At 49.6% G+C, this 15,557-nt stretch overlaps 1 long non-coding RNA gene across 2 annotated transcripts in view; it reads left to right on the top strand.

Moving 5' to 3' along the window:
- LOC120298697 overlaps positions 1 to 6,010 on the top strand; it is a 49,061-nt gene extending 43,051 nt beyond the window's left edge. The window contains exons 4-5 of one of the 2 annotated variants that reach the window (XR_005554178.1): positions 480 to 612; positions 5,628 to 6,010. This is a non-coding gene — a long non-coding RNA (uncharacterized LOC120298697). Of the gene's footprint in view, positions 1 to 479; positions 1,741 to 5,627 lie in introns of those variants that run through there. The other variant, XR_005554177.1, reaches the window with a different exon arrangement.
- Positions 6,011 to 15,557: the final 9,547 nt, after the last annotated feature.

The following is a 15,557-nucleotide window of genomic DNA, read 5'->3' as shown; positions in this document are numbered from 1 at the left end:
CTATTGTCTTTGTAGGTCGTGAGAACTAGGCCAGTATGGTTTATTTGCCTAGCATTAGCCTGTCTCACTTAGAAAGAACAATTGTGTTTTGCTAACCTCTTTGGGAGTTTAAGGTGCTTATTTGTGGGCTAGTCTGACTCACAAAAGAAGCCTTGATTGGGACAAAAACCAAGAAGTTCCCGTCGGTTTTTAGCCAAGCGGCCTTCACGAGGCCCAGTCTCCTCATGAGGTCCACGACTTCCTCCGGTAAAATGGCGTCTTGCTTTTTTCCAAGCCAAGCGCAGCATTTCTCGTACTTCTGAGTCAAATCTCCAGCTCATCATCTTGGCTCTGCTTCTATGTAAATGCAATTAGGAATAGGCAGAGAGATAGGATCAATACCCACTGTAAGCCTGCGGCGTGCAAGTTCTGCCTATTCATGGGAATTAAACATCCCTAAATTTTGTCACTGTCAATCCTCTCTGTTCTGTTTTTCCCAGGGGGAAAGAAAGAAAGAAAGAAAGAAAGAAAGAAAGAAAGAAAGAAAGAAAGAAAGAAAGAAAGAAAGAAAGAAAGAAAGAAAGAAACTGAAATCAAATCTGTGCAAATGGATTTTTCTGGAAATGTTTTCAGGTGAGCGTTTTAGATCAAAGTCCTGGGCTTTTCTCTCCCCCCCCCCACCACTCCCAAAATAACGTATGGGTGACAGGTAGCCCCCTGGGAGATGGGGAGAATGGGGTGCAGGGTAGGTCACGCAGAAATGTTGACGCTAAACGTAGCAGCACTAAGCCAGCATCGAGCCACTGCCTTTGTATTGCCAGGGATTTTTCAAAGCACAGCAAGTGCCTCTCTTTGCTTTTACGTGGTTAAACTTACAATGTCCTTACCCAGAGCAAAATGCTGGCGGTGCGAGAGCGCCCTCTTGTGCATTTTCCCCAAAAAGCTTATTTTTCAACCATTCGGCTTTGCATTTCGACTACCGCAGTGTTTCTCAACCTTGACAATTTTAAGGCATGTGGACTTCAACCCCCAGAATTCCACAGCCAGCAATGTGGTGTGTGCCTTGCACATCTGCAGTCGCCACATGCCACTCACACTTTTAGTACATATCTCTTGCACACCTGTAGTTGCATATATGCCACTGCAATGGTACACATACCACACATGCCTGCAGTGGTGCACGTGTCACACCTGCAGTGGCGTGTGCCTTGCATGCCTGCAGTTGCACACATGCCGTCCACACCTGCAATGGCACACACACCTTGCACACCTGCAGTTGCACACGTCACCCAACACCTGCAGTGGTACATGCCTTGCACATCTGCAGCCGGACACATGCAGGATATGTGTGTGCATACATGTATGCAGTTATGCAGATGCATGGAGGCAGTTTCCAAAGGATGGTTGCCTGTTTGGACTAAGCAAGGGTTGCAAATAGGAATGGGAGGAAGAAGGAAGGAAGGAAGGAAGGAAGGAAGGAAGGAAGGAAGGAAGGAAAGGAAGGAAGGAAGAAAGGAAGGAAGGAAGGGACTAATTTGGAGAGAAGAAAGAGCGGCTCTCGGAGGCTTGAGGACTCTGGATAAATTCTCATTTTTGGAAGAGGTCAGGTGTGTCTCACAGACCGATCAATGAAGGTCCTAGACCCGTGGTGGCGAACCTATGGTACGTGTTGCTACAGGTGGCACGCAGAGCCCTCTCTGTGGGCACGCGCGCCGTCACCCCAATCCTGGGCCTTCAGCCCTGTTTTATAAAACCTTTTTGCTTTAGGCCTCCGCCGCCGTGTGCAAAAAAAAAAAAAAAAGCAATCAATCAATTTCAACTTCTCGCGGGGGGAAAAAAAAAGATCTTCAAAGTTGGAATTGATTGATTGAACTTTTTAGTCCCACCCAGTCTGCTGTTACCACCGAAGCCACGTCCACTCAATGGGCCACGCCCACCCGGCACCCAATGATACATACACTGTAAGTGGGTTTTGAGTTGCAGTTTGGGCACTCGGTCTCTAAAAGGTTCGCCATCACTGTCCTAGACCTAATCCAGGGGTAGGCAACCTTGGCTCTTTGATGACTCATGGACATCAACTCCCAGAATTCTGGGAGTTGAAGTCCACAAGTCATCAAAGAGCCAAGGTTGCCTTCCCCTGCCCTTGAAGATCTCAAACAATCAAACCCTGCTATGGGATGATTTCCACAATGAAAAACGCTTTTGGGGGGGGGGGAGGTGCAGTGAAATCAATCAGAAACGGGAGCGATTTCCCATAAGCTAGGCCAGCCTCAGGACTTCTGGGAGTTGAAGTCCACGAGTCATAAAAGAGCCAAGGTTGCCTACCCCTGACCTAATCAAAAGCTCACAGACCAATGCAAACTGAAGCAAGGATAGAGCTTGACTTGTAACCAAAGCAACCTACGAAGGCTTAGGATCTTGGTGATTTAAACTGGATCCACAGGAATCTCAAAGGTCAGGTCTTCTGTTCTGAAGCGACCTTGTTCAGGTCAGTGGACAATGAGCTCCCAAGAGCTCCTGAGCCAAGATCCAGGCAACTTTCAGACTAGCCAGGAACAAAAGCCGGCTGCTCCATTCTCCCAGCCAGGCCCTGACCTGTCCTGGATCAGCTAATCTTCAGCCAAAGGGCTGAGCTTCAACCCTCTCTTTCCTTGAATGTGGTTTTCCTTCCCTCTCATTTTTCATTCCTCCCCATGCCTGTCTGTGTTTTCCCTCCCCCAGCATTCCAGCTTTCGTTGCTTCTCCTCTGTGCATAGTTATCTCCTTGGCACCTGCAGGGGTCAAGATAACATCACCAGCTGGGTGACTCTTCTCTTCCCCACCGACCTTCCACTCATCTGCTGCGGTGGTTTTGCCGGTTGCCATAAACCCGTAGATCCGAACTTGCGGTACCACTGCTTCACACAAGCTCGAGTCTGTGGGTATGTGTCGACCTTGGCCAAGTTCTCCTGATGTGCTGTTACTACGCCGGACCTGCTCTCTGGTGTACAAGCGTAAGCATCAGTTCCACTAAAACAGACATGTCAAACACAAGGGCCGGGGGGCCGGATGGGCCCGCGAAGTGGTTTCATGTGGCCCGCAAAACCATCCTGGAAACAGTGAGGGAACGGCCCCCGCTGCCTTGGCCCTGGCCCAGGCCAGCCGGGAGCCCATGTAGAATTTTGTGGTGGCCATCTATGCTGAACGGCATTCAGTCTTAGCTCCACAAGGCCGTCCAGAAAGAGCGAGGAACCAGCCCCTGCCACGTCGGCCCCACCCCCTGGGTGCATGCTGGGGAGGGGTCACCCTTTGTGAGGAAGGAAGAAATGCACCATCGCCTGGAAGTGGCCAGCAAATGGCTCTCGCCTACTTCGCATGTATGGCTTGATGGGCTCTGCCCTGGTCCCACCCCTTTCTGTCAAAGACCCTCAGATCTGTCCCACTCTTGCCCAGGCCCCCACAGGCACCCTTGACACGCATGATGCAGTCGGCCACACCCACTCCATCTACGCCCAACCAGTCAGCCACACCCACCCTGGCCACACCCACCCGGCCCCCTGAGGGCAACCGCAATGCTGATGTAGCCCTCAATGAAGTTGAGTTTGACGCCCCTGCACTAAAATTTGACAAAGAGCTCCGCTTTTCTGGCTGCCTCTACATCAGTGGTTCTCAACCTGTGGGTCGGGATCCCATTTGGGGTCGAACGACCATTTCACGGGGGTCGCCTAACAAGGCTGTCCACCATTTTTTTCCTCCTTTTCTTTGGCCACGCCCCTGGCACCCGGTGATGTATAGGTGGTTGGGGGTCACCACAACATGGGGAACTGTATTATGGGGTCGCGGCATTAGAAAGGTTGAGAACCACTGCTCTACATCCTCCTTTGCTTTCCAGCCTTCGTCGGAAGGCGCCTGAAAACCTGCAGGAGCAATCGACGGGTTCCACTGATTTTCTCAGTATTGCAGCTTTTTAAAAAAAAAAAAAAAAAAAAAGAATAACTAGAGGCCTGAAAAAAGGTGATTCCAAAGGCAGGTGAGGCTTGCTGAAAGGGGATGCTTTAGCAACAGGAGGGAGGGGGTGGCTAGTGGGAGAGATGCCTGCAGTGCCCTACAGCAGGGGTCTCCAAAGTTGGCAACTTGTGAACTTCAGTGCCCAGAATTCCTCAGCCAGACATGCTGGTTGGCGAATGCTGGTTGCTGAAGTCCCCAAGTCTTTAAAAGTTACCAAGCGGCATACATTGTAAAGGTTACAGAATCCCCATTATATTGATTTTATTTCTTACTGATGTTTTCTAGCCCGCTTCGCTCCAAGTGGGTCTGTGTGGCCCTGCCAGGGGTCTTCCTTTCTTGAGCCAGCAATAATCCCTGTTCTGCCAGTGGGCGGAGACCTCTGTATGGAGGCGCAGAGGTGCTGTAGGACCCCTGGTTAATCCTGCAGTTACTCACTGCTGGCAGGTAGAGGCGAGCAGAGATACAAAGTGCCAAGTCTTCTGACGGCACAGATTTTATAAAGACTTTATCAAATGTATTTTAATCTAGTTGTGTATTATTAAATTAATTTATAGGCCACCCCCATTCCATCACAGTTCTGGGAGGTGAAGAATATAAAACAATATAAAGCCTTCATTGCTCTTATTTTGTGGATGACTAGAAGACTGCAGTGATAAAACAATAGATAGATAGATAGATAGATAGATAGATAGATAGATAGATAGATAGATAGATAGATAGATAGATAGATAGATAGATAGATAGATGGGGGAGGAGAGAGAGGAAGGGAGAGAAAGGCAGGCAGGCAGGTAGGCAGGCAGGCTTCTGTGTGTATGTATATGTGCCCATGCACAAAGATACATATATACTCATTTAAACTAACATGTTTGTATGTGTATTATCAAAACTCCCAAACTAGAAGTAGGGCGTTTCCCTTTCATTCAAAACCCCCTTGACACTGTTTCACCTGCTGGAAGCATTAGGCAGCAAGTTTTCTTGAACGTTGGGCAAAACTAACTATTCCAGTTATGTTCAGACAACACGCTTATTCTGGTTACTGAATTAAGCCAATGCATTGAACTAGGCTGTCCAAACAGGGCAGGGTTTACACAGCTGAACTACAAAAAAAAGAGTAATCAACAGTATCAGGAGGTGGCCATGTGTTTGCAGGGGCTTACGGGCTGCTTAAGTGTGTTGTCTGAATAATAGCTCCGTCATATAGCAGAGCTACGTGAAAACCTTGGAGTCTCTTGCAGCTGGATCTTCTAACTGACAGCCTTCATTCATCGGTCTCCTCCTGAGGACACTTGGGGAACCATCTTCTTCTTCCTCGTCTCCGCCTGCTAGGACCTCTGCGTGCCTCATGTTGAGGTAGTAGGTTGTATGGTTGAGAATAACACCATCAGGAGATAACTATACAGCCTCCTAGCTTTCCCTGAGGCATCGCCATAACAGACGAGAAAGACTGGTCCTTTTTGGCATTTGATGGTCTGCCAGCCATCATCAGGGTAAGTAGAAGTAACTTCCTGCAGCTGGAAAGAGTCGAGTGGGACCCCAGGAATTTCCGATGATCACTGAGCAGGTACCAAAGCTTTATCTATTCTATAGCATTGTTTGTAGGTTGTGCATTTTGCACCTTTTCCAAAAGGTGACCGGACTTTTTTTTTTTTTTCTTGGAAAAGGTTTCGCTTCTCGTTCAAGAAGCTTCTTCAGTTCTTCAGAAACGTCTTGGGTGAAACATTTTCAAAGAAAAACCCAAGAAATTCCAGTCGACTTTTGGAAAAGCACCTTTGGGGAGAGCCATGACCCGGATGATTGAGACGCTCCGTAGACATTTTGCACAGGAATAATTAGGCTAGTATGTGGGGGCCATTAGTTTTCCTTCTGGCTTCTTTTCTTGAAAATGTGCAGGTCAGCCTCAAGTCAAAACTAGACCCCAACGCATTAAGACAGTGGTTCTCAAGCTGTGGGTCAGGACCCCATTTGGGGTCAAGCGACCATTTCACGGGGGTCTCCAAACAACGCAGTCCGCCATTTTTTCCCCCCTTTTCCTTAGCTGTGGCTACTCCCTTTTATTCTATTGGTTTTTGAAAGCCAATAGAATAGACTCTCTTGAATAGAGTCTAATTCTATTGGCTTTCAAAAGCCAACAGGAATTGTCCAGGCTGTCTCTGCCCTGCTGAGCCCGTCAAAAGTCCCATTCTGCAAACGGTGCTGCACCAGTTGAGTAGTCCTCGACTTATGACCGGTTGAGTAGTCCTCGACTTACGACCGGTTGGGGGTCACGGCATTAAAAAGGTTGAGAACCACTGCATTAAGAACATTGAAAAGGGGTGTCTGGGGAGTCCCTTCCATTGGCGTGCAAATAGATTTCTTTGTCTCACCATCACAAATTCTCCTGGCTTTGGAAGCACTAAAAACATAAAAATAAAAACCACTAGAAATCTGTTGCTCAGAGAAAAAGGATGGCCCCAGAGACCTCTTTCAGGGCTTTAATCTCTCGGGGTGGGGGTGGGGGGGAACCCACACCTTAATTTGTTAAGTTACTTTAATTTCAGAAACTGCACATTTGCCGAGTCATATTTTTTTTAAAAAAAAAATAAAATGACTTGCACAGCTTTGTGATTAGAAGACTTCTTTATTTATATTTATATTCATATTGATATTTATAATAGGAAAGCAAACTTACACATTGTGCTGAGGAAATGCTATAACGTAATTCTGTAACTTTGTGGGGACGACTGCAGAATTCAATTCTGCGTTGTGCACTGCAAAACAATCCCTGAAAAGCCCATTCATTCTATCCCTGAACAAAGGGATCGGCAATCTCTGTAGAATGACTGGGCAGGTAAATTCATATGTACATGTAGGTAGTCCTTAACTTAGAACCATCCATTTAGTGACGGTTCAGAGTTACAATGGCACTGGAAAAAGTGATTTACAGTCAGAGAATGGCAGCATCCCCACGATTACGTGATCAGCGTTCGGACACTTGGCAATTGACATGCATTTGTTATGGATGCAGCGTCCCGGGGTCACGTGGTCGCCACTTAACGACCTTCTCGGCCAGCTTCCAACCAGCAAAGTCAATGGGGAAAGCCAAATTCGCTTAATGACCGTGTTGTTAACAGCTGCGGGTGATTCGCTTAACAACTATGGCAAAAAAAGATCGTAAAATTGGGTGTGGCTCACTTAGCAACTGCCTTGCTTAACAATGGAAAGGCTGATTTCCACTGCGATCCGTAAGTTGAGGACTACCTGCCTGTCCTGTTTGGTGAGCGAGATGTTGGAACCTGTATAAGACACTGGAGACTAAAAAGGTGGGAGTTAACCCTTTCCCGGCACGAATGGGGCGCTTGTCCTATATCGTGTCTTCCGGGAAAAAAACGGATAAAAGATATTAATGGAACAATATTTGCGGAGACGAAAAGAATGAAGGCTGAACAAAAAATGTTGGAAAAGTAGTTGTGTGAAATAGGACTCATTCGAGGGAGGGGAGAAGCACCAAGGGAACCAGGGATTGTCTCACTCCATGCTTTAAGCTGCCAAGGAGCTCAGCTGGCATTGATGCAACGTGGTACGGGAGACCAAAATGTGACTGGATAGCTTATAGTTCAGCAGGTTGTTGGAATCCATCCATTGTTGTCGAAATTGGGTGATTCTGCTCAACCAGATGTTTGGGCATGGATTGCAGAAATGGGCTCTGGATTAACTCACGTCTAGGGTTTAGCGTGCGGTATGGATCCACGCCTTTGGGTCTGCTCCCTCCTTCTCCCTGTCCCTCCCAGCCACATTTTTGTCAGACTGGCAATTCTGCAAAGTCGGAAGGGACAGGAATCGGTGAACGGAGTTTAGTTGTATTTCCCCCCCGTAGAGCGAAGAGAAAGAAAAGAGAATTCGGACTCTTCGCAGACGTTCAGAGAGCTGGACCTGGGGTGGGCGAGGATGCTCCTTCCAAATGAATCAGTGCAGAGCGAAAAGGTATGGATTCCTGCTGCATGTGAACGGCGAGGGTGGAGTCACTCTCCGAGGCAATTTGTGCAATTGTGAGCTTACAAAGGTGCTGGAATCGGAGGTGGCGACGGGGTTTGGTAATCTTTTTACAAACGGTGCGAAGGGCTCTTTGTTTTGCCATCCGAATTTGTCCTTGTTGTGTGCCATGAGTGGCTGTCTGGGATGGTGTGGAAGCTATATTATGGGATGGAGCCTTTGTTAAGAGCACAAAGACCTTGCAAAGAAGATGTGTGGGGCTAGGTAGCTGCGACGCGCGGGGGTCAGGCATGTCCAACTGGCACGGAGCGCGGACTTTTTTCTGGCCAGCTCTGTGGGCGGAGAGTGGTGGCTTCAGTTCCACACCGGATGCTTTGTGTGGGCTATAATTGCTCTTTGTGTTGTCTCCAAGCAGTGCCAGGTTGGGTATATCAGTGTGGGGTTCTTGCTCTTTCTCTCTCTCTCTCTCTCTCTCTCTCTCTCTCTCTCTCTCTCTCTCTCTCTCTCTCTCTCTCTCTCTCTCTCTCTCTCTCTCTCTGTATATGCACTTAATGTGGCAACCTTGTGTTTTGCACACATAGTAAAAAGCGTGAGAAAATGGCCTGCCTTGATTTGAACAAAGGTCCTTAAATCCAGTGGACTGGAGTGGCTGATCAGATACTTCCAGCAACATAAGAACGGGGCAAGAACAGAACAGTTATCTACATTGGTCCCTCCTATTGAATACTCTTGAGGTATACTGCCCTTGACTAGGATGTCTCCGCTCCCCTCCTACAGTACAACCCCCCCCCCTTGGAGTCTTCCTCAAATTCTTTTCTCCTTTTTCTGCCCCACTGTCCCTCTCCTGGCCCTGCTTCATGCTCCAGTGCGCCCCCCAATCCGAGATCGTGTGCTATTCCAGGTAGAGCATTTCCCATCCTGGGCCCCAGCACACCTGGACAGCAATAGGACACTCTTGACCTGTGGCAAAAGCACTACTGCAGCATGTCTGGCCTGGAGAGTTTGCTTGGGATGTGGAGGGAGGGGGTGTCTGCCTTCTGCAGCTGGAGCTGTGGGGCAGGGTCTTCGTCCCCGGTGGCACCCTACCGGTATGGCCATGTCTGTTGGGCACGGAGCAAGCGCAGGTTTTGTGGGCAAAACCACACCTGGCTCCCTCACCTGCTGCTCATTGTCTGGCTTGGCTGCTATTTGAATTTTTCCCAGCCAGCCAGCCAGCCAGCCAGCCTCCTCCCTCCCTCCCTCCCTCCTTCCTCCCCTCCACCGCTCCCTCTTCTCCCCTCCTTCTCTCCGCCCTCCCTACCGTCTGGATCCTGGGAGTCTGATAAAGTTGCATTCCGTTCCAGACAACAGCCGCATTGCGTTGCTACAGCATAGACAGTGGCCCAGGGAGAGAGAGAGAGAGAGAGAGAGAGAGAGAGAGAGAGAGAGAGAGATGTACCGCCACAGCAAGGCAGTGATGGGGAGACAGGGAGAGAGAGAGAGAGAGAGCGCACATCCATCCATCCATCAGCACACTCGTCCCTGCAGCTGAGCTAACACCAAAGACAGAGAACGGCCACCGAGGAAGGCGGATGACAGAGCAGACACCAGTAGGTTAACCTTTCCTCTGTGGGCGCAACAGTTCAGCAACCCTGGAGCTGGTGAAATTGGCAGGGGGGTCAAGAGGACCAGCAGGGCAGGGCAAGGGAAGGGAAGGGAAGGGCAAGGGAAGGGGGGGGGGCTAGGAACAGGTGAAGGAGAACAAGAATCTGGGGAAGAGCTTTCCCGGAGCAGCCAGAAGGGGTCTATAGAGGGGTCTCTAAAGGGTCCTGGCACGGGTGGGGTGGCAGATGGCACGCAAGGCACGGCTCAGAAGCTGGGAAGCCTGCGCAAAGGGGTGGGGAGCCGGCACTGTGGAGGCGGTGACGGGGAAGAGGAAGGACAATGACCCCAGAAAGGGAAAAGGGTGTGTTGGGAGGGGGTCGCTGCCATGGCTGCAAAATGCCATCTTTGGGGGGCAAATGGGAACGAAGCTCAGCTGGGGAAGAAGTCCTGCTTGTCTGCAGTTTCAACAGTTGCCACCTGGGGCAACTGTTCTCAAAGTGGCACGGGCATTTTCGGGGGTGCTGCTTCCCCCCCCCCCTTTTTTTCCCCTTTCCATGGAAGAGGAGACGAATGCTGGCAGCTTCCCCCATGGGTTTCCTTAAGGGCTTGCCATACGTCCACCCCACCCCACCCCTTCCTGATGGAATATTATGCCCCCCCCACCCAGGTCTCCCTGGGGAGCAAGCCTCTTCTCCAAAACCTCTCACCTTTTCCCACAAACAACGGGCGCGCTGATGAACGGGCATCAAAAAAAGGCTTAGTCCTACTTGGAGGTAGACACAAACCTCGGCGGCCACACCCACCCGAGGGGCTACAATTCCCAGACACCCTGTGCTCCCCTCCCTCTCGCAGTGACACCCTGGGTCTTCTCCCTTTCCCTCTAAAAACGGGCACAGAACTTCAGAAAAGCCCACCGCGACGGAAGAAAGAGGGGAATGGGGAATGTGCAGAGGGACAGATTGGATAAACGGTCTGTCTCTCTTCCCCCCCCCCCATCCATCTCCCAGTGTTTACATGCCCGGAGGAGTCTGTAGGTCCTGTAGGTTGTGTTTGCGGGGGGGGGGTCGAGATATGTGCTGGGGCCGGTGGCACGAGAAGCAAGGAGAAGCGGGTCCGTCCTGTCACACGCGTGTGCCATTTTGTACATGCAGGCAGTGTGGCGGGCAGGAAGAGATGCATTGTTCGTGAAGAGGATGGAGTGGAACGCAAAGGCAGCAGGAGGGTGGCTTTTGTGTGCTGTAAGTGCCAAGGTGAATGCATGAAGAAGAAGAAGGAGGAGGAAGCGGAGAGCTAGATGGGGAAGCAGGCAAGGCTGAGGCAGGCGCTGTGCAAAACTGGGGGTGTGACTGTCAAGAGAGGCGACAAGGATGCCGCCCTCTGTATAACAGCTCTGGAGGCGCAGAGGTTTAATAACCTCTTGGGCAGAGCAGGCGCGGCACCAGACAAGAATACCTGCTGGGCAACCGGTTGGCATTTCTGCACGGCGGTGGGGGTAACGGGGCTGAGCCGGGGTGTCATCAGACAGCGGTTGCCCCCACCCCACAATTTTGGATGGATGGCAGTTTGCTGTGGAGAGAGAGAGAGATGTGTGTGGCACATCTCTGAAGCGCAGGGGGGGGGAGCTACAGAGAGGATTGCGTGTTAGCTTTTCGGGCCTAAGCTGCAGAGGCTACCAAGATTGATGCTCTGTGGATCGAAGAGATCTGTGTGGATCGAAGAGATCTGTGTGACGCCCTTTCGGGAAGCCTGCACAGAGAGAGGGGTGATGTTCTTTGTTGTGGCTTCCTGCAAGACGACCGAGCTGGCGTTTGGCTCTGTTTAGCAGCCGCCACAAGAGACCAGCTTGTTCGGGTGAATGAAAAAAGAGACAAGCCCAGAAGCCTTGGGTATGGGAGGAGAAGGACCCCAGAGTGGTGAGCACGACGGCTCATTTCTTCGGCATCCCCCTCGCCTGTGCCTGGGGTCCACCCCACACTCATAACCTGGCGTCTTAACCTGTTTGGTGGGCTGGCAGCGTAGCCGACGTCGCGAAAGGAGTCGAAGGGGGCTCCGCTTACTCACCGCCTTAAACCCCAAGAAAAGAAGGCTGGCCGTGCGGAAGGAAGGCTGGCTTTCTAGCTGCTCAGGCTAAGCCAGGGGTCCAAAGTCTGCCTCTGGCTGTTTTCTGCTCAGTTGGCGAGTGGGTTGCACACAATGGCCACATTCAGCCGATGACTTCCGGCTTTGCCTCAGAGGCTGGCCGGTAGCATCTTGGCCAGAGCAATCCTGCCACGCGCGCTCTCTCTGTCTCTCTCACTGTCTCAGAGCAGTGTTGACTTGTGGTTGCTGGTGTGAAACAAGGCAGGCGAGCAGTCCAAACCGAGAGGAGAGGTGAGAGGAGGGGCTGTCAGCAACTAAAGAACAGGACAACTTCTAAGGGCACCAGGGTTGCAGGTAAGGACGCCCCGAAAGATGATGGAACATTTCTCTTGAAGGGTTTGGATTGGAATTCTCCCGCCCTCTCTCCCTCCACCCCCCCCCCCAGCCTCTTTCCAGGAAGCCCTTCGTTGGGCTGGAAACCATCTCAAGAAGAGATGGATGTTGTTCTGCCATTTGCAGCAACCGGGGTGGGGGACCGACACCATAGCTGTGTCCTCGGGCATTTTCCGGAACATTCCAGAAACAAGGGCCCACCCCTTCCACCTCCTTGGCGAGCCAAGGAGCCTTTTCAGAGTCAAAAGAGGTTGCCAAGGGCCCAGAACTGAGCTCTGAAGCTGGTCCCCACCAGATTGGCCTCCACTTGTACCTGTATCTCCTTGCTGGGCCCGCAGATGACCCAGTTTTTGAAAACCTCTCTGGCATCGACCGAGCTGCAAACAGAACGAAGTTTGGCTCCAAGAGGCACCCTTTAAAAAAAAAAAAAAAAAAATCTTTCAAATAATAATTCTTTTCAAATGTTTTGTGGACCACCCAAAACAGTTTTCTAATTCTTTTTTTTTTTCCCCAGTTTGCTTCCTCTCCCACCCCCCTTCCTTTCCTTTCCTGGGTATAGCTGTTCAGTCACATTTTACTTGGTTGTTCCATGTTACTCTTGTCTTTTCATATCACTGCCGATTCTTACTTTTTAGCCTCTGAAGCTTCTGGTTCTTATTAACTAACCAGCTTTGATCCTGCCCATCTCGGATTCTCATCGGGGAAGTAGGTTTGTCTCTTTCAACCCTGCGTGAGGCTCGGCTTTCGTAATGATGATGGTACTCAAGAGATGTGCTTCTTGCGGTAGCTGCAAAAGACATTTCCAGGAATCTCTTCGGACAAGGTCTGTTCTCAGCATCTGTAACTGCGCTTAGCCTGGGAGACAGAACTGCAGACTGCTGCAGAGGGAAGACACAAGGGTGACGGTATGAAGGAAGAATGGCGGGAACCCATTTTTTTTTGTTTCTTTATTTCATTTGAGCTTGATGGATTGCTGATGCAGAGGAACAGAAAGTTGGCTTCCTAAAACACATTTGGGGTCGTTTGGTCTATCTCAGGGGTGGGCAACTTTTGGCTCTTTTATGACTCGTGGATTTCAACTCCCAGAATTCCTGAGCCACCATGGGGGAACTATGGCCCCCTCATGACTCGTGGACTTCAACTCCCAGAATTCCTGAGCCAGTATGGCTCAGCATGGAAACCTCTCCCTTTCCCCTCAGCATGGCTGGCTCAGGAATTCTGGGAGTTGAAGTCCACGAGTCATAAAAGAGCCAAGGTTGCCTACCCCTGGTCTATTTGTTTCTAGCCACCTGAACTTTCCCCCCACCAATCTTTGGGACTTGAAATCAGTAGAGACCTGAATTGCTCTGCATGCAAACTGTCTTCCAGATGTCCAAATCATTCTTTATTTTTATATACTTGCCGGTCTGAAGATTATATGATTCAAAATCCACTCCAGATTAGCATGAATATGGGACCAGGTTGCAAATCCCTTGGCCACCATCCACATCTGGGTTTGGAGAAATGTTCTCTTTGAAAGCAACAGTATGTTTGCTTCCATCTTGAATATTTAAGGGGAGAAATGGGACCAGCTCTGGTTGAAGCTTCTCCCGGGTTTCAGAAGAAGGAGCCACCATCCTTGCTCTGCCTTCTGCTTTGACCAAAGTGAGAGAACAATGGACTACGAGAAGAAGACAGCTAACGTAAGGTGAGATATGCTTTTTTCTCTACCAGCCACTGAGAATTAAAACGATGCTTCCTGCTTTTATTCTTGGCTCCCCAGCTTTGAAGCATGTTGTATCTCATTTTGCTGCTTCTTTTCTTTCTCAGGTTAAGGACATTCCCGTGGAAGATACTCGTTCCTTCCTTTCCTAGTCCCCGTTATCTCGACTCTGCATTGCTTCTTTTCTCCTTCCATTCCGGCATCTTCTCTGTCCCTGAGACCCTTAACCTGTGAGGAAGCCCAGAGGTCACAGGTGAGGGCCTTGGGAACTGAGTGGGCTGTCCCCTGCCAACAGAATTACGGTTTGGTTCCACCAGAATGGAGTCAAATGGATGCAGTAGACAAAAAAAGGAGTCCCTTTGTGAAAATGTACGGCTCTTCTAATCCATGAGACTTACGAAGATAAGAATTGTTTTGCTAGAAGGGGAAAGGTGAGCAAAATGTCACACACACACACAAGTTAATGACATCCAGAACAAGCCACGACATTTTCACATGAATGGTGCAAAACGCACAGTTCGTGTAATTTGCATGAGGAGCACATCATGGATACAACGTCCTTGCCCTACCCGTGGCAAATGCCGTGTCCCCTATGATAGCCTCTGCCAAGCTGGTGGACTTCCAAGAGGGTTTGGAATGCCACCTCCCATATTCCCTAACTATGGCCATGCTAGAGGACTCTTGAGAGTGATATGGGGAAGGGATCAATCTGGGAAAATCTGGTCGCTCAGAATAGTAATAGGTGATCCCTTCTCCTTTGTGGTTCCCTCAGAGATAGCTATAATCCTACTACCAGACAGCGGGTCCCATTCCTGGCCAACCTGGCTAAAGATTACACAGATGGAAGTAAAAATCCCTTAATAATAGGACAGACCCCACATCTGCAGCCAGGCTTTCATTGGAAAGAGTCTGGAAAGGGGCATTCTGGGGCAGGTGGAATCTCAGATTTTAGCTCTGCTTAGCTACAGAAAGCTCATTTGGTGACTTCTGGCCAACGATTCTCCCTCAGCCCTATCAACCTTACATGCTGCTAGTGTGGGGAAAGAATAGAGAAAACGTGACATACGCATCCATATTCGTGTCAATATTTATAGCCATGGAAGTCAAAAGAGAGGATGTATCCATATCAATGTTTCTCAACCTTGGTGCCTTGAAGATGGGTGGACTTCAACTCCCAGAATTCCCCATCCACCCATCTTCAAGTTGCCAAACTTCAGAAGCTCTGATCTTTATATTGGCTAAGAGTTGACAACAACATGACTGGCACGTGATCGGTAGGTGGACAGGCTAATTATTTTGAAAAGCCCGTTTGGGAGGGTTGGTTAAGTTGTTGACTGGCACCAGGGAGACCCAGATTTAATTGCCCCATCAGTCTCCCTGGGGAACTTGGAGCAGGTCACAAAACTCAGCCAAACTTACAAGCAGCATCTACATGTAAAACAGCTAAATTTGTGGGACATCCAGAGGAGACCTACCACAAGAAGCAGCTACACTTGCCAAGGATGCCTGTGACAATGCCCCAGTAGTAAAAGTCACCCTTTAAGCTGAACTAGGTGAAGGAAGCAACTTCTCTACGTAAGGGAGCGGGTTTGACAGATGCCTCTGTGCCTTAATGGCTCTTTGACGGGAGACACCATCAAATGCCTGATCCCTTCTTCATAGCAAGTCTCCGGTTTCCATTGTCCCCTAGAAGTGCACACGATTGTGAAAAGATTTCAAAGAGCATTCTTCTCCATTAAAGAACATATTGTCAAGGTTTGTGTGCAGGTGGTTTTTTTTTTTTTTTTTTTTTTTTGCGGTAACCCATCACGTTCCAAAGCCTTTGTGCAGGTAATGGAACATTTGCAATATAAAACAAAAAGGA

This window comes from Crotalus tigris, unplaced genomic scaffold (genome assembly GCF_016545835.1).
Source record: "Crotalus tigris isolate CLP2741 ecotype Arizona unplaced genomic scaffold, ASM1654583v1 scf7180000024119.3904262, whole genome shotgun sequence".
Taxonomy (NCBI): Eukaryota; Metazoa; Chordata; class Lepidosauria; order Squamata; family Viperidae; genus Crotalus; species Crotalus tigris.
The sequence above is the reverse complement of the archived record's forward strand: the minus strand, read 5'-3'. Positions and strand labels throughout refer to the sequence as shown.